Raw genomic sequence first — 26,427 nt, 5'->3', positions numbered from 1 at the left:
CTTGCATTGTGGTAAATTCTGGGAATTTGATGGGGTTTGGTTTGTGCTTGAAGAGGCGCTGTGGCTTAGCTGGTGAAAGCACCTGTCTTGTAGACAGAAGATCTTAGATTCGAATCCCAACAGTACCTTGACGTGGTTTGTCAAGTTGTGACACAAGGAAGTTTGAGAAGGACAAGTTTGCTGTACCACACATCAAATTGTTAAGCAATGTGTTTTACAACAGGGACATACCAAACCTACAACCATGACATATAAACTTAACAGAAATATGAAGACCCTGAGAGGTAAGCACGACATTCATCTGCCCGAGGAAATTGTGAACATCAAACCCGGTGGCTGGTCTGGAGCTGTGGGTTCTTGGGGGGGTCCCAGGGAGGGAAGAGTGGACTTCTTGCTGCTAAGGTGTGAACAGCTGCAGCTGGGAGGAGACGCCTGGACTGGAAAGGTGTGGAGAGGGGGCCGTGTGGATGGAGACTGGGGGCTGGGCTGAATCAAATCTGTTAAAGAACAGGTTCAGTTCATTTGCCCAGGCTTGGTCACCTGTGGCCTGGCGACCATTTCCAGCCTCACCATGGCCTGATGATGTGTTATTTGGTTCCTATGGGTGCTGATCTAAGAGAAAAACAGTAGCTTCTTGCTAAAGCAGATCTCTTAGAATCTTGAGATCCCCCTCCTTTCAAATCCCAGCAGAGATTTGACATGTTCAGTTCTGTCTTATGCACACAGAGGCCAAACCTGACAACGTGCTTTAAATTGTAACATCGGTATCGAAATCATTAACATTAGCATTACGTTCATCTGCTCGAGGCACTTTTGGGCATCAAACCAAAGACCTTCTAGTGTCCAGTCAAGCACATTTATGGTATATTTAAACCACCCATATAAGCCTTTTCAGTGAGAGGTTGTGTTTGCAGTTAGCCATGTGGAAAATTCACTAGTCACTTGCAAAGTGGCGCTGTGGCTTAGTTGGTCAAAGTGCCTGTCTCGTAAACAGGAGATCCTGGGTTCAAATCCCAGCAGTGCCTTGACGTAGCTTGTCAAATTCTGACCCGAGCAAGTTTGAGAAGGGTTGGTTTGCTGTACCATGCATCAAACCGTTAAGCAATGTTTTTCACAACAGGGACATACCAAACCTACAAACATGACGTATAACTTAACAGCGATACGGAGACCCTGAGAGGTCAGGACCACATTCATCTGCCCGAGGAAATTGTGAACATCAAACCCAAGTCCTTCTGTTGCATCGACAGGCAGTCTGGCACATTTATGACAAATTTAAACGGCTCTTGTACATGTTCTTCATGGCAAATTTGTGTTTGAAGTTAGGCACATACTGAGGGTCAGTGGCGCTCCATGGAAGTGGTGCTGTGTCTTAGATGGTCAAGCCTGTCTCGAAAACAGAAGATCCTGGCTTGAAATCTCAGTGGTGACTAAGTGTCGTCAGCTCCTTTGAAAGACAACACAACTGCAATCCTATATTGTCAATATGCTGATTAGTACAAAAATAAAAGAAAGATTGTTAAGAGTAGCCGCCACGTACTTCAGGGGGTCCTCAGGGGGTGTGCACACTCCCCGAGGAGCCTGATGCTGATGTTATCAGGGTCTGAAGCCTTCCTCGCCTTTGTCCTCCTTATGTCCTCCTAACCTGGTTCAGAGGGGGGTGGGCAGTGGCTGGTCTGGAGCTGTGGGTTCTTGGGGGGGTCCCTTTGTTGTGGTCGGAGGGAGGGCAGAGTGGACTGCTTGCTGCTAAGGTGTGAACAGCTGCAGCTGGGAGGAGACCCCTGGACTGGAAAGGTGTGGAGAGGGGGACGTGTGGATGGAGACTGGGGGCTGGGCTGAATCAAATCTGTTAAAGAACAGGTTCAGTTCATTTGCCCAGGCTTGGTCACCTGTGGCCTGGCGACCATTTCCAGCCTCACCATGGCCTGAGATGTGTATTTGGTTCCTTTGGGTGCTGATCTAAGAAAAAACAGTAGTCTTCCTAAAGCAGATCTCTTAGAATCTTGAGATCCCCCTCCTTTCAAATCCCAGCGAGAGATTTAGATGTTCAGTTCTGTCTTATGCACACAGAGGCCAAAACCTGACAACGTGCTTTAGATTGTAACATCGCTATCGAAATCATTAACATAGCATTCCACGTTCATCTGCTCGAGGCACTTTGGGCATCAAACCAAAAGACCTTCTAGTGTCCAGTCAAGCACATTTATGGTATATTTAAACCACCCATATAAGCCTTTTCAGTGCGAGGTTGTGTTTGCAGTTAGCCATGTGGAAAATTCACAAGTCACTTGCAAAAGTGGCGCTGTGGCTTAGTTGGTCAAAGTGCCTGTCTCGTAAACAGGAGATCCTGGGTTCAATTCCCAGCAGTGCCTTGACGTAGCTTTTCTCATTCTGACCCGAGCAAGTTTGAGAAGGGTTAGTTTGCTGTACCACGCATCAAACCGTTAAGCAGTGTTTTTCACAACAGGGACATACCAAACCTACAAACATGACGTATAACTCAACAGAAAAATGAAGACCCTGAGAGGTAAGCACGACATTCATCTGCCCCAGGAAATTGTGAACATCAAACCCAAGTCCTTCTGTTGCATCGACAGGCGAGTCTGGCACATTTATGACACATTTAAACGGCTCTTGTACATGTTCTTCATGGCATATTTGTGTTTAAAGTGACTGAGGGTCAGTGGCGCTCCATGGAAGTGGTGCTGTGCCTTAGATGGTCAAGCGCCTGTCTCGAAAACAGAAGATCCTGGCTTGAAATCCCAGTGGTGCCTAAGTGTCGTCAGCTCCTTTGAAAGACAGCACAACTGCAATCCTATGTTGTCAATATGCTGATTAGTACAAAAATAAAAGAAAGATTGTTAAGAGTAGCCGCCACGTACTTCAGGGGGTCTTCAGGGGGTGTGCACACTCCCCGAGGAGCCTGATGCTTGTTATCAGGGTCTGTTGCCTTCCTGGCCTTTGTCTTCCTTAAGTCCCTCCTAACCTGGTCCAGGTTCCAGCCTCACCATGGCCTGAGATGTGTTATTTGGTTCCTTTGGGTGCTGAATTGAGAGAAAAACTGTAGCTTCTTGCTAAAGCCAAAGACCTTCTAGTGTCCAGTCAAGCACATTTATGGTATATTTAAACCACCCATATAAGCCTTTTCAGTGCGAGGTTGTGTTTGCAGTTAGCCATATGGAAACGTCACCAGTTGCACGCAAAAGTGGCGCTGTGGACTAGTTGGTCAAAGTGCCTCTTTTGTAAACAGGAGATCCCGGGTTCAAATCCCAGCAGTACCTTCACCGGCTTTTTCGTGCACTTTCACTAACTGTTTGTTACCCGTCATTGGCTGCTTTGTTTTCTGAAATTAATATTGTACAAGTTCCTGTTTTGCAAGAGGCGGTCATGACTTCAAATTCCAACAGAACTCAGCTGTTAGTGAGGAAATCTTTAATAAAGTCTGCAGAACTTGTGAACTTTACTACACCAATCACAAATGGGCATTGTCAGCATGTAGGACATAATCTTAAACCGTCAATGACAAGACTTGTTTATGAGGACAAGTTTTTCTCTTGCATTGTGGTAAATTCTGGGAATTTGATGGGGTTTGGGTTTGGGCTTGAGGAGGCGCTGTGGCGTAAACTGTGAAAGCACCTGTCTTGTAGACAGAGGAGATCTTGGGTTCGAATCCCAACAGTTCCTTGACGTGCTTGTCATCTGTGACACAAGGAAGTTTGAGGAGGTCAAGTGTGCTGTACCACACACAAATTGATAAGCAGCATGTTTTACAACAGGGACCTACTACCAAACCTACAAACATGAGACGTATAACTTACAAGCGATACGGAGACCCTGAGAGGTCAGGACCACATTCATCTGCCGAGGAAATGGTGAACATTAAACCAAGTCCTTCTGTTGCATCGACAGGCAAGTCTGGCACATTTTTGACACATTGAAACAAACTCTTGTACATTTCTTATGGCAAATTTGTGTTTGAAGTTAGAGCACATACGGAGGGTCAGTGGCGCTCCATGGAAGTGGTGCTGTGTCTTAGATGGTCAAGCACCTGTCTCGAAAACAGAAGATCCTGCCTCGAAATCTCAGTGGTGACTAAGTGTCGTCAGCTCCTTTGAAAGACAACACAACTGCAATCCTATGTTGTCAATATGCTGATTAGTACAAAAATAAAAGAAAGATTGTTAAGAGTAGCCGCCACGTACTTCAGGGGGTCCCCCGGGGTGTGTGCACACTCCCCGAGGAGCCTGATGCTGATGTTATCAGGGTCTGATGCCTTCCTGGCCTTTGTCCTCCTTATGTCCCTCCTAACCTGGTTCAGAGGGGGGTGGGCAGTGGCTGGTCTGGAGCTGTGGGTTCTTGGGGGGGGTCCCTTTGTTGTGGTCAGAGGGAGGGCAGAGTGGACTGCTTGCTGCTAAGGTGTGAACAGCTGCAGCTGGGAGGAGACGCCTGGACTGGAAAGGTGTGGAGAGGGGGCCGTGTGGATGGAGACTGGGGGCTGGGCTGAATCAAATCTGTTAAAGAACAGGTTCAGTTCATTTGCCCAGGCTTGGTCACCTGTGGCCTGGCGACCATTTCCAGCCTCACCATGGCCTGAGATGTGTTATTTGGTTCCTATGGGTGCTGATCTAAGAGAAAAAACAGTAGCTTCTTGCTAAAGCAGATCTCTTAGAATCTTGAGATCCCCCTCCTTTCAAATCCCAGCAGAGATTTGACATGTTCAGTTCTGTCTTATGCACACAGAGGCCAAACCTGACAACGTGCTTTAGATTGTAACATCGCTATCGAAACATTAACATTAGCATTCACGTTCATCTGCTCGAGGCACTTTTGGGCATCAAACCAAAGACCTTCTAGTGTCCAGTCAAGCACATTTATGGTATATTTAAACCACCCATATAAGCCTTTTCAGTGCGAGGTTGTGTTTGCAGTTAGCCATGTGGAAAATTCACAAGTCACTTGCAAAAGTGGCGCTGTGGCTTAGTTGGTCAAAGTGCCTGTCTCGTAAACAGGAGATCCTGGGTTCAATTCCCAGCAGTGCCTTGACGTAGCTTTTCTCATTCTGACCCGAGCAAGTTTGAGAAGGGTTAGTTTGCTGTACCACGCATCAAACCGTTAAGCAGTGTTTTTCACAACAGGGACATACCAAACCTACAAACATGACGTATAACTCAACAGAGATAGGAGACCCTGAGAGGTAAGGCACCACATTCATCTGCCCGAGGGAAATTGTGAACATCAAAACCCAAGTCCTTCTGTTGCATCGACAGGCAAGTCTGGCACATTTATGACACATTTAAACGGCTCTTGTACATGTTCTTCATGGCAAATTTGTGTTTGAAGTTAGGCACATACTGAGGGTCAGTGGCGCTCCATGGAAGTGGTGCTGTGTCTTAGATGGTCAAGCACCTGTCTCGAAAACAGAAGATCCTGGCTCGAAATCTCAGTGGTGACTAAGTGTCGTCAGCTTCCTTTGAAAGACAACACAACTGCAATCCTATGTTGTCAATATGCTGATTAGTACAAAATAAAAGAAAGATTGTTAAGAGTAGCCGCCACGTACTTCAGGGGGTCCCCGGGGTGTGTGCACACTCCCCGAGGAGCCTGATGCTGATGTTATCAGGGTCTGATGCTTTCCTGGCCTTTGTCCTCCTTATGTCCCTCCTAACCTGGTTCAGAGGGGGGTGGGCAGTGGCTGGTCTGGAGCTGTGGGTTCTTGGGGGGGGTCCCTTTGTTGTGTCAGAGGGAGGGCAGAGTGGACTGCTTGCTGCTAAGGTGTGAACAGCTGCAGCTGGGAGGAGACGCCTGGACTGGAAGGTGTGGAGAGGGGGCCGTGTGGGATGGAGACTGGGGGCTGGGCTGAATCAAATCTGTTAACGAACAGGTTCAGTTCATTTGCCCAGGCTTGGTCACCTGTGGCCTGGCGACCATTTCCAGCCTCACCATGGCCTGAGATGTGTTATTTGGTTCCTATGGGTGCTGATCTAAGAGAAAAACAGTAGCTTCTTGCTAAAGCAGATCTCTTAGAATCTTGAGATCCCCCTCCTTTCAAATCCCAGCAGAGATTTGAGATGTTCAGTTCTGTCTTATGCACACAGAGGCCAAACCTGGACAACGTGCTTTAGATTGTAACATCGCTAGTCGAAATCATTAACAATTAGCATTCACGTTCATCTGCTCGAGGCACTTTGGGCATCAAACCAAAGACCTTCTAGTGTCCAGTCAAGCACAGTTTATGGTATATTTAAACCACCCATATAAGCCTTTTCAGTGCGAGGTTGTGTTTGCAGTTAGCCATGTGGAAAATTCACAAGTCCTTGCAAAAGTGGCGCTGTGGCTTAGTTGGTCAAAGTGCCTGTCTCGTAAACAGGAGATCCTGGGTTCAAATCCCAGCATTGCCTTGACGTAGCTTGTCAAATTCTGACCCGAGCAAGTTTGAGAAGGGTTTGTTTGCTGTACCATGCATCAAACCGTTAAAGCATGTTGTTTCACAACAGGGACATACCAAACCTACAAACATGACGTATAACTTAAACAGCGATACGGAGACCCTGATAGGGTCAGGACCACATTCATCTGCCCGAGGAAATTGTGAACATCAAACCCAAGTCCTTCTGTTGCAATCGACAGGCAAGTCTCGGCAAACATTTATGACACATTTAAAACGGCTCTTGTACATTTCTTCATGGCAAATTTGTGTGTTGTGAAGTTAGGCCCATACCTGAGGGTCAGTGGCGCTCCATGGAAGTGTGCTGTGTCTTAGATGGTCAAAGCACCTGTCTCGAAACAGAGAATCCTGCCTCGAAATTATCAGTGGTTGACTAATGTCGTCATCTCCTTTGAAAAAGACAACACAAGACTGCAATCTATGGTTGTCAATATGCTGAATTAGTACAAAATAAAAGAACGATTGTTAAGAGTAGCCGCCAGCGTACTTCAGGGGGTCCCCCGGGGTGTGGTGGCACACTCCCCGAGGAGCCTGATGCTGATGTTATCAGGGTCTGATGCCTTCTGGCCTTGTCCTCCTTATGTGTCCCTCCTAAACCTGGTTCAGAGGGGGGTGGGCAGTGGCTGGTCTGGAGCTGTGGGTTCTTGGGGGGGTCCCTTTGTTGTGGTCAGAGGGAGGGCAGAGTGGACTGCTTGCTGCTAAGGTGTGAACAGCTGCAGCTGGGAGGAGACGCCTGGACTGGAAAGGTGTGGAGAGGGGGCCGTGTGGATGGAGACTGGGGGCTGGGCTGAATCAAATCTGTTAAAGAACAGGTTCAGTTCATTTGCCCAGGCTTGGTCACCTGTGGCCTGGCGACCATTTCCAGCCTCACCATGGCCTGAGATGTGTTATTTGGTTCCTTTGGGTGCTGATCTAAGAGAAAAACAGTAGCTTCTTGCTAAAGCAGATCTCTTAGAATCTTGAGATCCCCCTCCTTTCAAATCCCAGCAGAGATTTGACATGTTCAGTTCTGTCTTATGCACACAGAGGCCAAACCTGACAATGTGCTTTAGAATTGTAACATCGCTATCGAAATCATTAACATTAGCATTTACGTTCATCTGCTCGAGGCACTTTTGGGCATCAAACCAAAGACCTTCTAGTGTCCAGTCAAGCACATTTATGGTATATTTAAACCACCCATATAAGCCTTTTCAGTGCGAGGTTGTGTTTGCAGTTAGCCATGTGGAAAATTCACAAGTCACTTGCAAAAGTGGCGCTGTGGCTTAGTTGGTCAAAGTGCCTGTCTCGTAAACAGGAGATCCTGGGTTCAAATCCCAGCAATGCCTTGAAGCAGCTTGTCAAATTCTGACCAGAGCAAGTTTGAGAAGGGTTAGTTTGCTGTACCACGCATCAAACCGTTAAGCAATGTTTTTCACAACAGGGACATACCAAACCTACAAACATGACGTATAACTTAACAGCGATATGGAGACCCTGAGAGGTCAGGACCACATTCATCTGCCCGAGGAAATTGTGAACATCAAACCAAGTCCTTCTGTTGCATCGACAGGCAAGTCTGGCACATTTATGACACATTTAAACGGCTCTTGTACATGTTCTTCATGGCAAATTTGTGTTTGAAGTTAGGCACATACTGAGGGTCAGTGGCGCTCCATGGAAATGGTGCTGTGTCTTAGATGGTCAAGCGCCTGTCTCGAAAACAGAAGATCCTGGCTTGAAATCTCAGTGGTGACTAAGTGTCGTCAGCTCCTTTGAAAGACAACACAACTGCAATCCTATGTTGTCAATATGCTGATTAGTACAAAAATAAAAGAAAGATTGTTAAGAGTAGCCGCCACGTACTTCAGGGGGGTCCTCAGGGGGTGTGCACACTCCCCGAGGAGCCTGATGCTGATGTTATCAGGGTCTGATGCCTTCCTGGCCTTTGTCCTCCTTATGTCCCTCCTAACCTGGTTCAGAGGGGGGTGGGCAGTGGCTGGTCTGGAGCTGTTGGTTCTTGGGGGGGTCCCTTTGTTGTGGTCGAGGGAGGGCAGAGTGGACTGCTTGCTGCTAAGGTGTGAACAGCTGCAGCTGGGAGGAGACGCCTGGACTAGAAAGGTGTGGAGAGGGGGCCGTGTGGATGGAGACTGGGGGCTGGGCTGAATCAAATCTGTTAAAGAACAGGTTCAGTTCATTTGCCCAGGCTTGGTCACCTGTGGCCTGGCGACCATTTCCAGCCTCACCATGGCCTGAGATGTGTTATTTGGTTCATTTGGGTGCTGATCTAAGAGAAAAAGAGTAGCTTCTTGCTAAAGCAGATCTCTTAGAATCTTGAGATCCCCCTCCTTTCAAATCCCAGCAGAGATTTGACATGTTCAGTTCTGTCTTATGCACACAGAGGCCAAACCTGACAACGTGCTTTAGATTGTAACATCGCTATCGAAATCATTAACATTAGCATTCACGTTCATCTGCTCGAGGCACTTTTGGGCATCAAACCAAAGACCTTCTAGTGTCCAGTCAAGCACATTTATGGTATATTTAAACCACCCATATAAGCCTTTTCAGTGCAAGGTTGTGTTTGCAGTTAGCCATATGGAAACGTCACCAGTTGCACGCAAAAGTGGCGCTGTGGCTTAGTTGGTCAAAGTGCCTGTCTCGTAAACAGGAGATCCTGGGTTCAAATCCCAGCAGTACCTTCACTGGCTTTTTCGTGCACTTTCCCTAACTGTTTGTTAGCCGTCATTGGTTGCTTTGTCTTCTGAAATTAATATTGTACAAGTTCCTGTTTTGCAAGAGGCGGTCATGACTTCAAATTCCAACAGAACTCAGCTGTTAGTGAGGAAAGCTTTAATAAAGTCTGCAGAGCTTGTGAACTTTACTGCACCAATCACAAATGGGCATTGTCAGCATGTAGGACATAATCTTAAACCGTCAATGAACAAGACTTGTTCATGAGGACGCGTTTTCTCTTGCATTGTGGTAAATTCTGGGAATTTAATGGGGTTTGGTTTGTGCTTGAAGAGGCGCTGTGGCTTAGCTGGTGAAAGCACCTGTCTTGTAGACAGAAGATCTTGGATTCGAATCCCAACAGTACCTTGACGTGGTTTGTCAAGTTGTGACACAAGGAAGTTTGAGAAGGACAAGTTTGCTGTACCACACATCAAATTGTTAAGCAATGTGTTTTACAACAGGGACATACCAAACCTACAACCATGACATATAAACTTAACAGAAATATGAAGACCCTGAGAGGTAAGCACGACATTCATCTGCCCGAGGAAATTGTGAACATCAAACCCGGTGGCTGGTCTGGAGCTGTGGGTTCTTGGGGGGGTCCCAGGGAGGGAAGAGTGGACTTCTTGCTGCTAAGGTGTGAACAGCTGCAGCTGGGAGGAGACGCCTGGACTGGAAAGGTGTGGAGAGGGGGCCGTGTGGATGGAGACTGGGGGCTGGGCTGAATCAAATCTGTTAAAGAACAGGTTCAGTTCATTTGCCCAGGCTTGGTCACCTGTGGCCTGGCGACCATTTCCAGCCTCACCATGGCCTGAGATGTGTTATTTGGTTCCTATGGGTGCTGATCTAAGAGAAAAACAGTAGCTTCTTGCTAAAGCAGATCTCTTAGAATCTTGAGATCCCCTCCTTTCAAATCCCAGCAGAGATTTGACATGTTCAGTTCTGTCTTATGCACACAGAGGCCAAACCTGACAATGTGCTTTATAATGTAACATCGCTATCGAAATCATTAACATTAGCATTTACGTTCATCTGCTCGAGGCACTTTTGGGCATCAAACCAAAGACCTTCTAGTGTCCAGTCAAGCACATTTATGGTATATTTAAACCACCCATATAAGCCTTTTCAGTGCGAGGTTGTGTTTGCAGTTAGCCATGTGGAAAATTCACTAGTCACTTGCAAAAGTGGCGCTGTGGCTTAGTTGGTCAAAGTGCCTGTCTCGTAAACAGGAGATCTTGTGTTGAAATCCCAGCAGTGCCTTGAAGTAGTTTGTCAAATTCTGACCAGAGCAAGTTTGAGAAGGGTTAGTTTGCTGTACCACGCATCAAACCGTTAAGCAATGTTTTTCACAACAGGGACATACCAAACCTACAAACATGACGTATAACTTAACAGCGATATGGAGACCCTGAGAGGTCAGGACCACATTCATCTGCCCCGAGGAAATTGTGAACATCAAACCCAAGTCCTTCTGTTGCATCGACAGGCAAGTCTGGCACATTTATGACACATTTAAACGGCTCTTGTACATGTTCTTCATGGCAAATTTGTGTTTGAAGTGACTGAGGGTCAGTGGCGCTCCATGGAAGTGGTGCTGTGTCTCAGATGGTCAAGCGCCTGTCTCGAAAACAGAAGATCCTGGCTTGAAATCCCAGTGGTAACTAAGTGTCGTCAGCTCCTTTGAAAGACAGCACAACTGCAATCCTATGTTGTCAATATGCTGATTAGTACAAAAATAAAAGAAAGATTGTTAAGAGTAGCCGCCACGTACTTCAGGGGGTCCTCAGGGTGGTGTGCACACTCCCCGAGGAGCCTGATGCTGATGTTATCAGGGTCTGTTGCCTTCCTGGCCTTTGTCTTCCTTAAGTCCCTCCTAACCTGGTCCAGGTTCCAGCCTCACCATGGCCTGAGATGTGTTATTTGGTTCCTTTGGGTGCTGAATTGAGAGAAAAACTGTAGCTTCTTGCTAAAGCCAAAGACCTTCTAGTGTCCAGTCAAGCACATTTATGGTATATTTAAACCACCCATATAAGCCTTTTCAGTGCGAGGTTGTGTTTGCAGTTAGCCATATGGAAACGTCACCAGTTGCACGCAAAAGTGGCGCTGTGGACTAGTTGGTCAAAGTGCCTGTCTCGTAAACAGGAGATCCGGGGTTCAAATCCCAGCAGTGCCTACACTGGCTTTTTCGTGCACTTTCCCTAACTGTTTGTTAGCCGTGATTGGCTGCTTTGTTTTCTGAAATTAATATTGTACAAGTTCCTGTTTTGCAAGAGGTGGTCATGACTTCAAATTCCACAGAACTCAGCTGTTAGTGAGGAAAGCTTTAATAAAGTCTGCAGAGCTTGTGAACTTTACTGCACCAATCACAAATGGGCATTGTCAGCATGTAGGACATAATCTTAAACCGTCTATGAACAAGACTTGTTCATGAGGACGCGTTTTCTCTTGCATTGTGGTAAATTCTGGGAATTTGATGGGGTTTGGTTTGTGCTTGAAGAGGCGCTGTGGCTTAGCTGGTGAAAGCACCTGTCTTGTAGACAGAAGATCTTAGATTCGAATCCCAACAGTACCTTGACGTGGTTTGTCAAGTTGTGACACAAGGAAGTTTGAGAAGGACAAGTTTGCTGTACCACACATCAAATTGTTAAGCAATGTGTTTTACAACAGGGACATACCAAACCTACAACCATGACATATAAACTTAACAGAAATATGAAGACCCTGAGAGGTAAGCACGACATTCATCTGCCCGAGGAAATTGTGAACATCAAACCCGGTGGCTGGTCTGGAGCTGTGGGTTCTTGGGGGGTCCCAGGGAGGGAAGAGTGGACTTCTTGCTGCTAAGGTGTGAACAGCTGCAGCTGGGAGGAGACGCCTGGACTGGAAAGGTGTGGAGAGGGGGCCGTGTGGATGGAGACTGGGGGCTGGGCTGAATCAAATCTGTTAAAGAACAGGTTCAGTTCATTTGCCCAGGCTTGGTCACCTGTGGCCTGGCGACCATTTCCAGCCTCACCATGGCCTGAGATGTGTTATTTGGTTCCTATGGGTGCTGATCTAAGAGAAAAACAGTAGCTTCTTGCTAAAGCAGATCTCTTAGAATCTTGAGATCCCCTCCTTTCAAATCCCAGCAGAGATTTGACATGTTCAGTTCTGTCTTATGCACACAGAGGCCAAACCTGACAACGTGCTTTAGATTGTAACATCGCTATCGAAATCATTAACATTAGCATTCACGTTCATCTGCTCGAGGCACTTTTGGGCATCAAACCAAAGACCTTCTAGTGTCCAGTCAAGCACATTTATGGTATATTTAAACCACCCATATAAGCCTTTTCAGTGCGAGGTTGTGTTTGCAGTTAGCCATGTGGAAAATTCACAAGTCACTGGCAAAAGTGGCGCTGTGGCTTAGTTGGTCAAAGTGCCTGTCTCGTAAACAGGAGATCCTGGGTTCAAATCCCAGCAGTGCCTTGACGCAGCTTGTCAAATTCTGACCCGAGCAAGTTTGAGAAGGGTTGGTTTGCTGTACCACGCATCAAACCGTTAAGCAATGTTTTTCACAACAGGGACATACCAAACCTACAAACATGACGTATAACTTAACAGCGATATGGAGACCCTGAGAGGTCAGGACCACATTCATCTGCCCGAGGAAATTGTGAACATCAAACCCAAGTCCTTCTGTTGCATCGACAGGCAAGTCTGGCACATTTATGACACATTTAAACGGCTCTTGTACATGTTCTTCATGGCAAATTTGTGTTTGAAGTTAGGCAAATACTGAGGGTCAGTGGCGCTCCATGGAAGTGGTGCTGTGTCTCAGATGGTCAAGCGCCTGTCTCGAAAACAGAAGATCCTGGCTTGAAATCCCAGTGGTAACTAAGTGTCGTCAGCTCCTTTGAAAGACAGCACAGCTGCAATCCTATGTTGTCAATATGCTGATTAGTACAAAAATAAAAGAAAGATTGTTAAGAGTAGCCGCCACGTACTTCAGGGGGTCCTCAGGGGGTGTGCACACTCCCCGAGGAGCCTGATGCTGATGTTATCAGGGTCTGATGCCTTCCTGGCCTTTGTCCTCCTTATGTCCCTCCTAACCTGGTTCAGAGGGGGGTGGGCAGTGGCTGGTCTGGAGCTGTGGGTTCTTGGGGGGGTCCCTTTGTTGTGGTCGGAGGAAGGGCAGAGTGGACTGCTTGCTGCTAAGGTGTGAACAGCTGCAGCTGGGAGGAGACGCCTGGACTAGAAAGGTGTGGAGAGGGGGCCGTGTGGATGGAGACTGGGGGCTGGGCTGAATCAAATCTGTTAAAGAACAGGTTCAGTTCATTTGCCCAGGCTTGGTCACCTGTGGCCTGGCGACCATTTCCAGCCTCACCATGGCCTGAGATGTGTTATTTGGTTCCTTTGGGTGCTGATCTAAGAGAAAAACAGTAGCTTCTTGCTAAAGCAGATCTCTTAGAATCTTGAGATCCCCCTCCTTTCAAATCCCAGCAGAGATTTGACATGTTCAGTTCTGTCTTATGCACACAGAGGCCAAACCTGACAACGTGCTTTATAATGTAACATCGCTATCGAAATCATTAACATTAGCATTCACGTTCATCTGCTCGAGGCACTTTTGGGCATCAAACCAAAGACCTTCTAGTGTCCAGTCAAGCACATTTATGGTATATTTAAACCACCCATATAAGCCTTTTCAGTGCGAGGTTGTGTTTGCAGTTAGCCATGTGGAAAATTCACAAGTCACTTGCAAAAGTGGCGCTGTGGCTTAGTTGGTCAAAGTGCCTGTCTCGTAAACAGGAGATCCTGGGTTCAAATCCCAGCAGTGCCTTGACGTAGCTTGTCAAATTCTGACCCGAGCAAGTTTGAGAAGGGTTGGTTTGCTGTACCATGCATCAAACCGTTAAGCAATGTTTTTCACAACAGGGACATACCAAACCTACAAACATGACGTATAACTTAACAGCGATATGGAGACCCTGAGAGGTCAGGACCACATTCATCTGCCCCAGGAAATTGTGAACATCAAACCCAAGTCCTTCTGTTGCATCGACAGGCGAGTCTGGCACATTTATGACACATTTAAACAGCTCTTGTACATGTTCTTCATGGCAAATTTGTGTTTAAAGTGACTGAGGGTCAGTGGCGCTCCATGGAAGTGGTGCTGTGTCTTAGATGGTCAAGCGCCTGTCTCGAAAACAGAAGATCCTGGCTTGAAATCTCAGTGGTGACTAAGTGTCGTCAGCTCCTTTGAAAGACAACACAACTGCAATCCTATGTTGTCAATATGCTGATTAGTACAAAAATAAAAGAAAGATTGTTAAGAGTAGCCGCCACGTACTTCAGGGGGTCCTCAGGGGGTGTGCACACTCCCCGAGGAGCCTGATGCTGATGTTATCAGGGTCTGATGCCTTCCTGGCCTTTGTCCTCCTTATGTCCCTCCTAACCTGGTTCAGAGGGGGGTGGGCAGTGGCTGGTCTGGAGCTGTGGGTTCTTGGGGGGGTCCCTTTGTTGTGGTCGGAGGGAGGGCAGAGTGGACTGCTTGCTGCTAAGGTGTGAACAGCTGCAGCTGGGAGGAGACGCCTGGACTAGAAAGGTGTGGAGAGGGGCCGTGTGGATGGAGACTGGGGGCTGGGCTGAATCAAATCTGTTAAAGAACAGGTTCAGTTCATTTGCCCAGGCTTGGTCACCTGTGGCCTGGCGACCATTTCCAGCCTCACCATGGCCTGAGATGTGTTATTTGGTTCCTTTGGGTGCTGATCTAAGAGAAAAACAGTAGCTTCTTGCTAAAGCAGATCTCTTAGAATCTTGAGATCCCCCTCCTTTCAAATCCCAGCAGAGATTTGACATGTTCAGTTCTGTCTTATGCACACAGAGGCCAAACCTGACAACGTGCTTTAGATTGTAACATCGCTATCGAAATCATTAACATTAGCATTCACGTTCATCTGCTCGAGGCACTTTTGGGCATCAAACCAAAGACCTTCTAGTGTCCAGTCAAGCACATTTATGGTATATTTAAACCACCCATATAAGCCTTTTCAGTGCGAGGTTGTGTTTGCAGTTAGCCATGTGGAAAATTCACAAGTCACTTGCAAAAGTGGCGCTGTGGCTTAGTTGGTCAAAGTGCCTGTCTCGTAAACAGGAGATCCTGGGTTCAAATCCCAGCAGTGCCTTGATGTAGCTTGTCAAATTCTGACCCGAGCAAGTTTGAGAAGGGTTAGTTTGCTGTACCACGCATCAAACCGTTAAGCAATGTTTTTCACAACAGGGACATACCAAACCTACAAACATGACGTATAACTTAACAGCGATATGGAGACCCTGAGAGGTCAGGACCACATTCATCTGCCCGAGGAAATTGTGAACATCAAACCCGGTGGCTTGTCTGGAGCTGTGGGTTCTTGGGGGGGTCCCAGGGAGGGCAGAGTGGACTTCTTGCTGCTAAGGTGTGAACAGCTGCAGCTGGGAGGAGACGCCTGGACTGGAAAGGTGTGGAGAGGGGGCCGTGTGGATGGAGACTGGGGGCTGGGGTGAATCAAATCTGTTAAAGAACAGGTTCAGTTCATTTGCCCAGGCTTGGTCACCTGTGGCCTGGCGACCATTTCCAGCCTCACCATGGCCTGAGATGTGTTATTTGGTTCCTTTGGGTGCTGATCTAAGAGAAAAACAGTAGCTTCTTGCTAAAGCAGATCTCTTAGAATCTTGAGATCCCCTTCCTTTCAAATCCCAGCAGAGATTTGACATGTTCAGTTCTGTCTTATGCACACAGAGGCCAAACCTGACAACGTGCTTTATAATGTAACATCGCTATCGAAATCATTAACATTAGCATTCACGTTCATCTGCTCGAGGCACTTTTGGGCATCAAACCAAAGACCTTCTAGTGTCCAGTCAAGCACATTTATGGTATATTTAAACCACCCATATAAGCCTTTTCAGTGCAAGGTTGTGTTTGCAGTTAGCCATATGGAAACGTCACCAGTTGCACACAAAAGTGGCGCTGTGGCTTAGTTGGTCAAAGTGCCTGTCTCGTAAACAGGAGGTTCTGGGTTCAAATCCCAGCAGTGCCTTCACTTGGTTTTTCGTGCACTTTCCCTAACTGTTTGTTAGCCGTGATTGGCTTCTTTGTTTTCTGAAATTAATATTGTACAAGTTCCTGTTTTGCAAGAGGTGGTCATGACTTCAAATTCCAACAGAACTCAGCTGTTAGTGAGGAAAGCTTTAATAAAGTCTGCAGAGCTTGTGAACTTTACTGCACCAATCACAAATGGGCATTGTCAGCATGTAGGACATAATCTTAAACCGTCTATGAACAAGACTTGTTCATGAGGACGCGTTTTCTCTTGCATTGTGGTAAATTCTGGGAATTTGATGGGGTTTGGTTTGTGCTTGAAGAGGCGCTGTGGCTTAGCTGGTGAAAGCACCTGTCTTGTAGACAGAAGATCTTGGATTCGAATCCCAACAGTACCTTGACGTGGTTTGTCAAGTTGTGACACAAGGAAGTTTGAGAAGGACAAGTTTGCTGTACCACACATCAAATTGTTAAGCAATGTGTTTTACAACAGGGACATACCAAACCTACAACCATGACATATAAACTTAACAGAAATATGAAGACCCTGAGAGGTAAGCACGACATTCATCTGCCCGAGGAAATTGTGAACATCAAACCCAAGTCCTTCTGTTGCATCGACAGGCAAGTCTGGCACATTTATGACACATTTAAACGGCTCTTGTACATGTTCTTCATGGCAAATTTGTGTTTGAAGTTAGGCACATACTGAGGGTCAGTGGCGCTCCATGGAAATGGTGCTGTGTCTTAGATGGTCAAGCACCTGTCTCGAAAACAGAAGATCCTGGCTTGAAATCTCAGTGGTGACTAAGTGTCGTTAGCTCCTTTGAAAGACAACACAACTGCAATCCTATGTTGTCAATATGCTGATTAGTACAAAAATAAAAGAAAGATTGTTAAGAGTAGCCACCACGTACTTCAGGGGGTCCCCCGGGGTGTGTGCACACTCCCCGAGGAGCCTGATGCTGATGTTATCAGGGTCTGATGCCTTCCTGGCCTTTGTCCTCCTTATGTCCCTCCTAACCTGGTTCAGAGGGGGGTGGGCAGTGGCTGGTCTGGAGCTGTGGGTTCTTGGGGGGGTCCCTTTGTTGTGGTCGGAGGGAGGGCAGAGTGGACTGCTTGCTGCTAAGGTGTGAACAGCTGCAGCTGGGAGGAGACGCCTGGACTGGAAAGGTGTGGAGAGGGGGCCGTGTGGATGGAGACTGGGGGCTGGGCTGAATAAAATCTGTTAAAGAACAGGTTCAGTTCATTTGCCCAGGCTTGGTCACCTGTGGCCTGGCGACCATTTCCAGCCTCACCATGGCCTGAGATGTGTTATTTGGTTCCTTTGGGTGCTGATCTAAGAGAAAAACAGTAGCTTCTTGCTAAAGCAGATCTCTTAGAATCTTGAGATCCCCCTCCTTTCAAATCCCAGCAGAGATTTGACATGTTCAGTTCTGTCTTATGCACACAGAGGCCACACCTGACAACGTGCTTTAGATTGTAACATCGCTATCGAAATCATTAACATTAGCATTCACGTTCATCTGCTCGAGGCACTTTTGGGCATCAAACCAAAGACCTTCTAGTGTCCAGTCAAGCACATTTATGGTATATTTAAACCACCCATATAAGCCTTTTCAGTGCAAGGTTGTGTTTGCAGTTAGCCATATGGAAACGTCACCAGTTGCACGCAAAAGTGGCGCTGTGGCTTAGTTGGTCAAAGTGCCTGTCTCGTAAACAGAGATCCTGGGTTCAAATCCCAGCAGTGCCTTCACCGGCTTTTTCGTGCACTTTCCCTAACTGTTTGTTAGCCGTGATTGGCTGCTTTGTTTTCTGAAATTAATATTGTACAAGTTCCTGTTTTGCAAGAGGTGGTCATGACTTCAAATTCCAACAGAACTCAGCTGTTAGTGAGGAAAGCTTTAATAAAGTCTGCAGAGCTTGTGAACTTTACTGCACCAATCACAAATGGGCATTGTCAGCATGTAGGACATAATCTTAAACCGTCTATGAACAAGACTTGTTCATGAGGACGCGTTTTCTCTTGCATTGTGGTAAATTCTGGGAATTTGATGGGGTTTGGTTTGTGCTTGAAGAGGCGCTGTGGCTTAGCTGGTGAAAGCACCTGTCTTGTAGACAGAAGATCTTGGATTCGAATCCCAACAGTACCTTGACGTGGTTTGTCAAGTTGTGACACAAGGAAGTTTGAGAAGGACAAGTTTGCTGTACCACACATCAAATTGTTAAGCAATGTGTTTTACAACAGGGACATACCAAACCTACAACCATGACATATAAACTTAACAGAAATATGAAGACCCTGAGAGGTAAGCACGACATTCATCTGCCCGAGGAAATTGTGAACATCAAACCCGGTGGCTGGTCTGGAGCTGTGGGTTCTTGGGGGGGTCCCAGGGAGGGCAGAGTGGACTTCTTGCTGCTAAGGTGTGAACAGCTGCAGCTGGGAGGAGACGCCTGGACTGGAAAGGTGTGGAGAGGGGGCCGTGTGGATGGAGACTGGGGGCTGGGGTGAATCAAATCTGTTAAAGAACAGGTTCAGTTCATTTGCCCAGGCTTGGTCACCTGTGGCCTGGCGACCATTTCCAGCCTCACCATGGCCTGAGATGTGTTATTTGGTTCCTTTGGGTGCTGATCTAAGAGAAAAACAGTAGCTTCTTGCTAAAGCAGATCTCTTAGAATCTTGAGATCCCCTCCTTTCAAATCCCAGCAGAGATTTGACATGTTCAGTTCTGTCTTATGCACACAGAGGCCAAACCTGACAACGTGCTTTAGATTGTAACATCGCTATCGAAATCATTAACATTAGCATTCACGTTCATCTGCTCGAGGCACTTTTGGGCATCAAACCAAAGACCTTCTAGTGTCCAGTCAAGCACATTTATGGTATATTTAAACCACCCATATAAGCCTTTTCAGTGCAAGGTTGTGTTTGCAGTTAGCCATATTGAAACGTCACCAGTTGCACGCAAAAGTGGCGCTGTGGCTTAGTTGGTCAAAGTGCCTGTCTCGTAAACAAGAGATCCTGGGTTCAAATCCCAGCAGTGCCTTCACCGGCTTTTTCGTGCACTTTCCCTAACTGTTTGTTAGCCGTGATTGGCTGCTTTGTTTTCTGAAATTAATATTGTACAAGTTCCTGTTTTGCAAGAGGTGGTCATGACTTCAAATTCCAACAGAACTCAGCTGTTAGTGAGGAAAGCTTTAATAAAGTCTGCAGAGTTTGTGAACTTTACTGCACCAATAACAAATGGGCATTGTCAGCATGTAGGACATAATCTTAAACCGTCTATAAACAAGACTTGTTCATGAGGACGCGTTTTCTCTTGCATTGTGGTAAATTCTGGGAATTTGATGGGGTTTGGTTTGTGCTTGAAGAGGCGCTGTGGCTTAGCTGGTGAAAGCACCTGTCTTGTAGACAGAAGATCTTGGATTCGAATCCCAACAGTACCTTGACGTGGTTTGTCAAGTTGTGACACAAGGAAGTTTGAGAAGGACAAGTTTGCTGTACCACTCATCAAATTGTTAAGCAATGTGTTTTACAACAGGGACATACCAAACCTACAACCATGACATATAAACTTAACAGAAATATGAAGACCCTGAGAGGTAAGCACGACATTCATCTGCCCGAGGAAATTGTGAACATCAAACCCGGTGGCTGGTCTGGAGCTGTGGGTTCTTGGGGGGGTCCCAGGGAGGGCAGAGTGGACTTCTTGCTGCTAAGGTGTGAACAGCTGCAGCTGGGAGGAGACGCCTGGACTGGAAAGGTGTGGAGAGGGGGCCGTGTGGATGGAGACTGGGGGCTGGGCTGAATCAAATCTGTTAAAGAACAGGTTCAGTTCATTTGCCCAGGCTTGGTCACCTGTGGCCTGGCGACCATTTCCAGCCTCACCATGGCCTGAGATGTGTTATTTGGTTCCTTTGGGTGCTGATCTAAGAGAAAAACAGTAGCTTCTTGCTAAAGCAGATCTCTTAGAATCTTGAGATCCCCCTCCTTTCAAATCCCAGCAGAGATTTGACATGTTCAGTTCTGTCTTATGCACACAGAGGCCAAACCTGACAACGTGCTTTAGATTGTAACATCGCTATCGAAATCATTAACATTAGCATTCACGTTCATCTGCTCGAGGCACTTTTGGGCATCAAACCAAAGACCTTCTAGTGTCCAGTCAAGCACATTTATGGTATATTTAAACCACCCATATAAGCCTTTTCAGTGCAAGGTTGTGTTTGCAGTTAGCCATATGGAAACGTCACCAGTTGCACGCAAAAGTGGCGCTGTGGCTTAGTTGGTCAAAGTGCCTGTCTCGTAAACAGGAGATCCTGGGTTCAAATCCCAGCAGTGCCTTCACCGGCTTTTTCGTGCACTTTCCCTAACTGTTTGTTAGCCGTGATTGGCTGCTTTGTTTTCTGAAATTAATATTGTACCAGTTCCTGTTTTGCAAGAGGTGGTCATGACTTCAAATTCCAACAGAACTCAGCTGTTAGTGAGGAAAGCTTTAATAAAGTCTGCAGAGCTTGTGAACTTTACTGCACCAATCACAAATGGGCATTGTCAGCATGTAGGACATAATCTTAAACCGTCTATGAACAAGACTTGTTCATGAGGACGCGTTTTCTCTTGCATTGTGGTAAATTCTGGGAATTTGATGGGGTTTGGTTTGTGCTTGAAGAGGCGCTGTGGCTTAGCTGGTGAAAGCACCTGTCTTGTAGACAGAAGATCTTGGATTCGAATCCCAACAGTACCTTGACGTGGTTTGTCAAGTTGTGACACAAGGAAGTTTGAGAAGGACAAGTTTGCTGTACCACACATCAAATTGTTAAGCAATGTGTTTTACAACAGGGACATACCAAACCTACAACCATGACATATAAACTTAACAGAAATATGAAGACCCTGAGAGGTAAGCACGACATTCATCTGCCCGAGGAAATTGTGAACATCAAACCCGGTGGCTGGTCTGGAGCTGTGGGTTCTTGGGGGGGTCCCAGGGAGGGCAGAGTGGACTTCTTGCTGCTAAGGTGTGAACAGCTGCAGCTGGGAGGAGACGCCTGGACTGGAAAGGTGTGGAGAGGGGGCCGTGTGGATGGAGACTGGGGGCTGGGCTGAATCAAATCTGTTAAAGAACAGGTTCAGTTCATTTGCCCAGGCTTGGTCACCTGTGGCCTGGCGACCATTTCCAGCCTCACCATGGCCTGAGATGTGTTATTTGGTTCCTTTGGGTGCTGATCTAAGAGAAAAACAGTAGCTTCTTGCTAAAGCAGATCTCTTAGAATCTTGAGATCCCCTCCTTTCAAATCCCAGCAGAGATTTGACATGTTCAGTTCTGTCTTATGCACACAGAGGCCAAACCTGACAACGTGCTTTAGATTGTAACATCGCTATCGAAATCATTAACATTAGCATTCACGTTCATCTGCTCGAGGCACTTTTGGGCATCAAACCAAAGACCTTCTAGTGTCCAGTCAAGCACATTTATGGTATATTTAAACCACCCATATAAGCCTTTTCAGTGCAAGGTTGTGTTTGCAGTTAGCCATATGGAAACGTCACCAGTTGCAGGCAAAAGTGGCGCTGTGGCTTAGTTGGTCAAAGTGCCTGTCTCGTAAACAGGAGATCCTGGGTTCAAATCCCAGCAGTGCCTTCACCGGCTTTTTCGTGCACTTTCCCTAACTGTTTGTTAGCCGTGATTGGCTGCTTTGTTTTCTGAAATTAATATTGTACAAGTTCCTGTTTTGCAAGAGGTGGTCATGACTTCAAATTCCAACAGAACTCAGCTGTTAGTGAGGAAAGCTTTAATAAAGTCTGCAGAGCTTGTGAACTTTACTGCACCAATCACAAATGGGCATTGTCAGCATGTAGGACATAATGTTAAACCATCTATAAACAAGACTTGTTCATGATGACGCATTTTCTCTTGCATTGTGGTAAATTCTGGGAATTTGATGGGGTTTGGTTTGTGCTTGAAGAGGCGCTGTGGCTTAGCTGGTGAAAGCACCTGTCTTGTAGACAGAAGATCTTGGATTCGAATCCCAACAGTACCTTGACGTGGTTTGTCAAGTTGTGACACAAGGAAGTTTGAGAAGGACAAGTTTGCTGTACCACTCATCAAATTGTTAAGCAATGTGTTTTACAACAGGGACATACCAAACCTACAACCATGACATATAAACTTAACAGAAATATGAAGACCCTGAGAGGTAAGCACGACATTCATCTGCCCGAGGAAATTGTGAACATCAAACCCGGTGGCTGGTCTGGAGCTGTGGGTTCTTGGGGGGGTCCCGGGAGGGCAGAGTGGACTTCTTGCTGCTAAGGTGTGAACAGCTGCAGCTGGGAGGAGACGCCTGGACTGGAAAGGTGTGGAGAGGGGGCCGTGTGGATGGAGACTGGGGGCTGGGCTGAATCAAATCTGTTAAAGAACAGGTTCAGTTCATTTGCCCAGGCTTGGTCACCTGTGGCCTGGCGACCATTTCCAGCCTCACCATGGCCTGAGATGTGTTATTTGGTTCCTTTGGGTGCTGATCTAAGAGAAAAACAGTAGCTTCTTGCTAAAGCAGATCTCTTAGAATCTTGAGATCCCCCTCCTTTCAAATCCCAGCAGAGATTTGACATGTTCAGTTCTGTCTTATGCACACAGAGGCCAAACCTGACAACGTGCTTTAGATTGTAACATCGCTATCGAAATCATTAACATTAGCATTCACGTTCATCTGCTCGAGGCACTTTTGGGCATCAAACCAAAGACCTTCTAGTGTCCAGTCAAGCACATTTATGGTATATTTAAACCACCCATATAAGCCTTTTCAGTGCAAGGTTGTGTTTGCAGTTAGCCATATGGAAACGTCACCAGTTGCACGCAAAAGTGGCGCTGTGACTTAGTTGGTCAAAGTGCCTGTCTCGTAAACAGGAGATCCTGGGTTCAAATCCCAGCAGGACCTTCACCGGCTTTTTCGTGCACTTTCCCTAACTGTTTGTTAGCCGTGATTGGCTGCATTGTTTTCTGAAATTAATATTGTACAAGTTCCTGTTTTGCAAGAGGTGGTCATGACTTCAAATTCCAACAGAACTCAGCTGTTAGTGAGGAAAGCTTTAATAAAGTCTGCAGAGCTTGTGAACTTTACTTCACCAATCACAAATGGGCATTGTCAGCATGTAGGACATAATCTTAAACCGTCTATGAACAAGACTTGTTCATGAGGACACGTTTTCTCTTGCATTGTGGTAAATTCTGGGAATTTGATGGGGTTTGGTTTGTGCTTGAAGAGGCGCTGTGGCTTAGCTGGTGAAAGCACCTGTCTTGTAGACAAAAGATCTTGGATTCGAATCCCAACAGTACCTTGACGTGGTTTGTCAAGTTGTGACACAAGGAAGTTTGAGATGGATAAGTTTGCTGTACCACACATCAAATTGTTAAGCAATGTGTTTTACAACAGGGACATACCAAACCTACAACCATGACATATAAACTTAACAGAAATATGAAGACCCTGAGAGGTAAGCACGACATTCATCTGCCCGAGGAAATTGTGAACATCAAACCCGGTGGCTGGTCTGGAGCTGTGGGTTCTTGGGGGGGTCCCAGGGAGGGCAGAGTGGACTTCTTGCTGCTAAGGTGTGAACAGCTGCAGCTGGGAGGAGACGCCTGGACTGGAAAGGTGTGGAGAGGGGGCCGTGTGGATGGAGACTGGGGGCTGGGCTGAATCAAATCTGTTAAAGAACAGGTTCAGTTCATTTGCCCAGGCTTGGTCACCTGTGGCCTGGCGACCATTTCCAGCCTCACCATGGCCTGAGATGTGTTATTTGGTTCCTTTGGGTGCTGATCTAAGAGAAAAACAGTAGCGTCTTGCTAAAGCAAATCTCTTAGAATCTTGAGATCCCCCTCCTTTCAAATCCCAGCAGAGATTTGACATGTTCAGTTCTGTCTTATGCACACAGAGGCCAAACCTGACAACGTGCTTTAGATTGTAACATCGCTATCGAAACCATTAACATTAGCATTTACGTTCATCTGCTCGAGGCACTTTTGGGCATCAAACCAAAGACCTTCTAGTGTCCAGTCAAGCACATTTATGGTATATTTAAACCACCCATATAAGCCTTTTCGGTGCGAGGTTGTGTTTGCAGTTAGCCATGTGGAAAATTCACAAGTCACTTGCAACAGTGGCGCTGTGGCTTAGTTGGTCAAAGTGCCTGTCTCGTAAACAGGAGATCCTGGGTTCAAATCCCAGTGGTGCCTTGACGTAACTTGTCAAATTCTGACCTGAGCAAGTTTGAGAAGGGTTAGTTTGCTGTACCACGCATCAAACCGTTAAGCAATGTTTTTCACAACAGGGACATACCAAACCTACAAACATGACGTATAACTTAACAGCGATATGGAGACCCTGAGAGGTCAGGACCACATTCATCTGCCCGAGGAAATTGTGAACATCAAACCCAAGTCCTTCTGTTGCATCGACAGGCAAGTCTGGCACATTTATGACACATTTAAACGGCTCTTGTACATGTTCTTCATGGCAAATTTGTGTTTGAAGTTAGGCACATACTGAGGGTCAGTGGCGCTCCATGGAAATGGTGCTGTGTCTTAGATGGTCAAGCGCCTGTCTCGAAAACAGAAGATCCTGGCTTGAAATCTCAGTGGTGACTAAGTGTCGTCAGCTCCTTTGAAAGACAGCAAAACTGCAATTCTATGTTGTCAATATGCTGATTAGTACAAAAATAAAAGAAAGATTGTTAAGAGTAGCCGCCACGTACTTCAGGGGGTCCTTAGGGGGTGTGCACACTCCCCGAGGAGCCTGATGCTGATGTTATCAGGGTCTGATGCCTTCCTGGCCTTTGTCCTCCTTATGTCCCTCCTAACCTGGTTCAGAGGGGGGTGGGCAGTGGCTGGTCTGGAGCTGTGGGTTCTTGGGGGGGTCCCTTTGTTGTGGTCGGAGGGAGGGCAGAGTGGACTGCTTGCTGCTAAGGTGTGAACAGCTGCAGCTGGGAGGAGACGCTTGGACTGGAAAGGTGTGGAGAGGGGGCCGTGTGGATGGAGACTGGGGGCTGGGCAGAATCAAATCTGTTAAAGAACAGGTTCAGTTCATTTGCCCAGGCTTGGTCACCTGTGGCCTGGCGACCATTTCCAGCCTCACCATGGCCTGAGATGTGTTATTTGGTTCCTTTGGGTGCTGATCTAAGAGAAAAACAGTAGCTTCTTGCTAAAGCAGATCTCTTAGAATCTTGAGATCCCCCTCCTTTCAAATCCCAGCAGAGATTTGACATGTTCAGTTCTGTCTTATGCGCACAGAGGCCAAACCTGACAACGTGCTTTAGATTGTAACATCGCTATCGAAATCATTAACATTAGCATTCACGTTCATCTGCTCGAGGCACTTTTGGGCATCAAACCAAAGACCTTCTAGTGTCCAGTCAAGCACATTTATGGTATATTTAAACCACCCATATAAGCCTTTTCAGTGCAAGGTTGTGTTTGCAGTTAGCCATATGGAAACATCACCAGTTGTGCGCAAAAGTGGCGCTGTGGCTTAGTTGGTCGAAGTGCCTGTCTTGTAAACAGGAGATCCTGGGTTCAAATCCCAGCAGTGCCTTCACCGGCTTTTTCGTGCACTTTCCCTAACTGTTTGTTAGCCGTGATTGGCTGCTTTGTTTTCTGAAATTAATATTGTACAAGTTCCTGTTTTGCAAGAGGTGGTAATGACTTCAAATTCCAACAGAACTCAGCTGTTAGTGAGGAAAGCTTTAATAAAGTCTGCAGAGCTTGTGAACTTTACTGCACCAATCACAAATGGGCATTGTCAGCATGTAGGACATAATCTTAAACCGTCTATGAACAAGACTTGTTCATGAGGACGCGTTTTCTCTTGCATTGTGGTAAATTCTGGGAATTTGATGGGGTTTGGTTTGTGCTTGAAGAGGCGCTGTGGCTTAGCTGGTGAAAGCACCTGTCTTGTAGACAGAAGATCTTGGATTCGAATCCCAACAGTACCTTGACGTGGTTTGTCAAGTTGTGACACAAGGAAGTTTGAGATGGATAAGTTTGCTGTACCACACATCAAATTGTTAAGCAATGTGTTTTACAACAGGGACATACCAAACCTACAACCATGACATATAAACTTAACAGAAATATGAAGACCCTGAGAGGTAAGCACGACATTCATCTGCCCGAGGAAATTGTGAACATCAAACCCG

The 26,427-nt window shown here is 46.5% G+C and overlaps 19 non-coding genes across 19 annotated transcripts; all 19 read left to right on the top strand.

Annotated features, from left to right (window-relative positions):
- Positions 1-951: 951 nt before the first annotated feature.
- On the top strand, positions 952-1,025 carry trnat-cgu. The gene has a single exon. It is a non-coding gene; the product is annotated as a tRNA-Thr (tRNA).
- A 1,273-nt stretch (positions 1,026-2,298) lies between these two features.
- On the top strand, positions 2,299-2,372 carry trnat-cgu. Its single transcript has one exon. It is a non-coding gene; the product is annotated as a tRNA-Thr (tRNA).
- Positions 2,373-4,966: 2,594 nt separating this feature from the next.
- Positions 4,967-5,040, top strand: trnat-cgu. Its single transcript has one exon. It is a non-coding gene; the product is annotated as a tRNA-Thr (tRNA).
- A 1,284-nt stretch (positions 5,041-6,324) lies between these two features.
- On the top strand, positions 6,325-6,398 carry trnat-cgu. Its single transcript has one exon. It is a non-coding gene; the product is annotated as a tRNA-Thr (tRNA).
- A 1,301-nt stretch (positions 6,399-7,699) lies between these two features.
- Positions 7,700-7,773, top strand: trnat-cgu. The gene has a single exon. It is a non-coding gene; the product is annotated as a tRNA-Thr (tRNA).
- A 1,279-nt stretch (positions 7,774-9,052) lies between these two features.
- Positions 9,053-9,126, top strand: trnat-cgu. Its single transcript has one exon. It is a non-coding gene; the product is annotated as a tRNA-Thr (tRNA).
- Positions 9,127-10,349: 1,223 nt separating this feature from the next.
- On the top strand, positions 10,350-10,423 carry trnat-cgu. The gene has a single exon. It is a non-coding gene; the product is annotated as a tRNA-Thr (tRNA).
- Positions 10,424-11,262: 839 nt separating this feature from the next.
- trnat-cgu lies at positions 11,263-11,336 on the top strand. The gene has a single exon. It is a non-coding gene; the product is annotated as a tRNA-Thr (tRNA).
- Positions 11,337-12,557: 1,221 nt separating this feature from the next.
- trnat-cgu lies at positions 12,558-12,631 on the top strand. Its single transcript has one exon. It is a non-coding gene; the product is annotated as a tRNA-Thr (tRNA).
- Positions 12,632-13,911: 1,280 nt separating this feature from the next.
- On the top strand, positions 13,912-13,985 carry trnat-cgu. The gene has a single exon. It is a non-coding gene; the product is annotated as a tRNA-Thr (tRNA).
- A 1,271-nt stretch (positions 13,986-15,256) lies between these two features.
- trnat-cgu lies at positions 15,257-15,330 on the top strand. The gene has a single exon. It is a non-coding gene; the product is annotated as a tRNA-Thr (tRNA).
- Positions 15,331-16,153: 823 nt separating this feature from the next.
- Positions 16,154-16,227, top strand: trnat-cgu. The gene has a single exon. It is a non-coding gene; the product is annotated as a tRNA-Thr (tRNA).
- Positions 16,228-17,909: 1,682 nt separating this feature from the next.
- Positions 17,910-17,982, top strand: trnat-cgu. The gene has a single exon. It is a non-coding gene; the product is annotated as a tRNA-Thr (tRNA).
- A 1,223-nt stretch (positions 17,983-19,205) lies between these two features.
- trnat-cgu lies at positions 19,206-19,279 on the top strand. The gene has a single exon. It is a non-coding gene; the product is annotated as a tRNA-Thr (tRNA).
- A 1,224-nt stretch (positions 19,280-20,503) lies between these two features.
- On the top strand, positions 20,504-20,577 carry trnat-cgu. Its single transcript has one exon. It is a non-coding gene; the product is annotated as a tRNA-Thr (tRNA).
- Positions 20,578-21,800: 1,223 nt separating this feature from the next.
- On the top strand, positions 21,801-21,874 carry trnat-cgu. The gene has a single exon. It is a non-coding gene; the product is annotated as a tRNA-Thr (tRNA).
- Positions 21,875-23,097: 1,223 nt separating this feature from the next.
- Positions 23,098-23,171, top strand: trnat-cgu. Its single transcript has one exon. It is a non-coding gene; the product is annotated as a tRNA-Thr (tRNA).
- A 1,224-nt stretch (positions 23,172-24,395) lies between these two features.
- On the top strand, positions 24,396-24,469 carry trnat-cgu. The gene has a single exon. It is a non-coding gene; the product is annotated as a tRNA-Thr (tRNA).
- Positions 24,470-25,749: 1,280 nt separating this feature from the next.
- trnat-ugu lies at positions 25,750-25,823 on the top strand. The gene has a single exon. It is a non-coding gene; the product is annotated as a tRNA-Thr (tRNA).
- Positions 25,824-26,427: the final 604 nt, after the last annotated feature.

The sequence above is a fragment of the Anabas testudineus genome, chromosome 23 (assembly GCF_900324465.2).
Source record: "Anabas testudineus chromosome 23, fAnaTes1.2, whole genome shotgun sequence".
Classification (NCBI taxonomy): Eukaryota; Metazoa; Chordata; class Actinopteri; order Anabantiformes; family Anabantidae; genus Anabas; species Anabas testudineus.
This window is presented reverse-complemented; position numbering and strand designations above follow the sequence as displayed.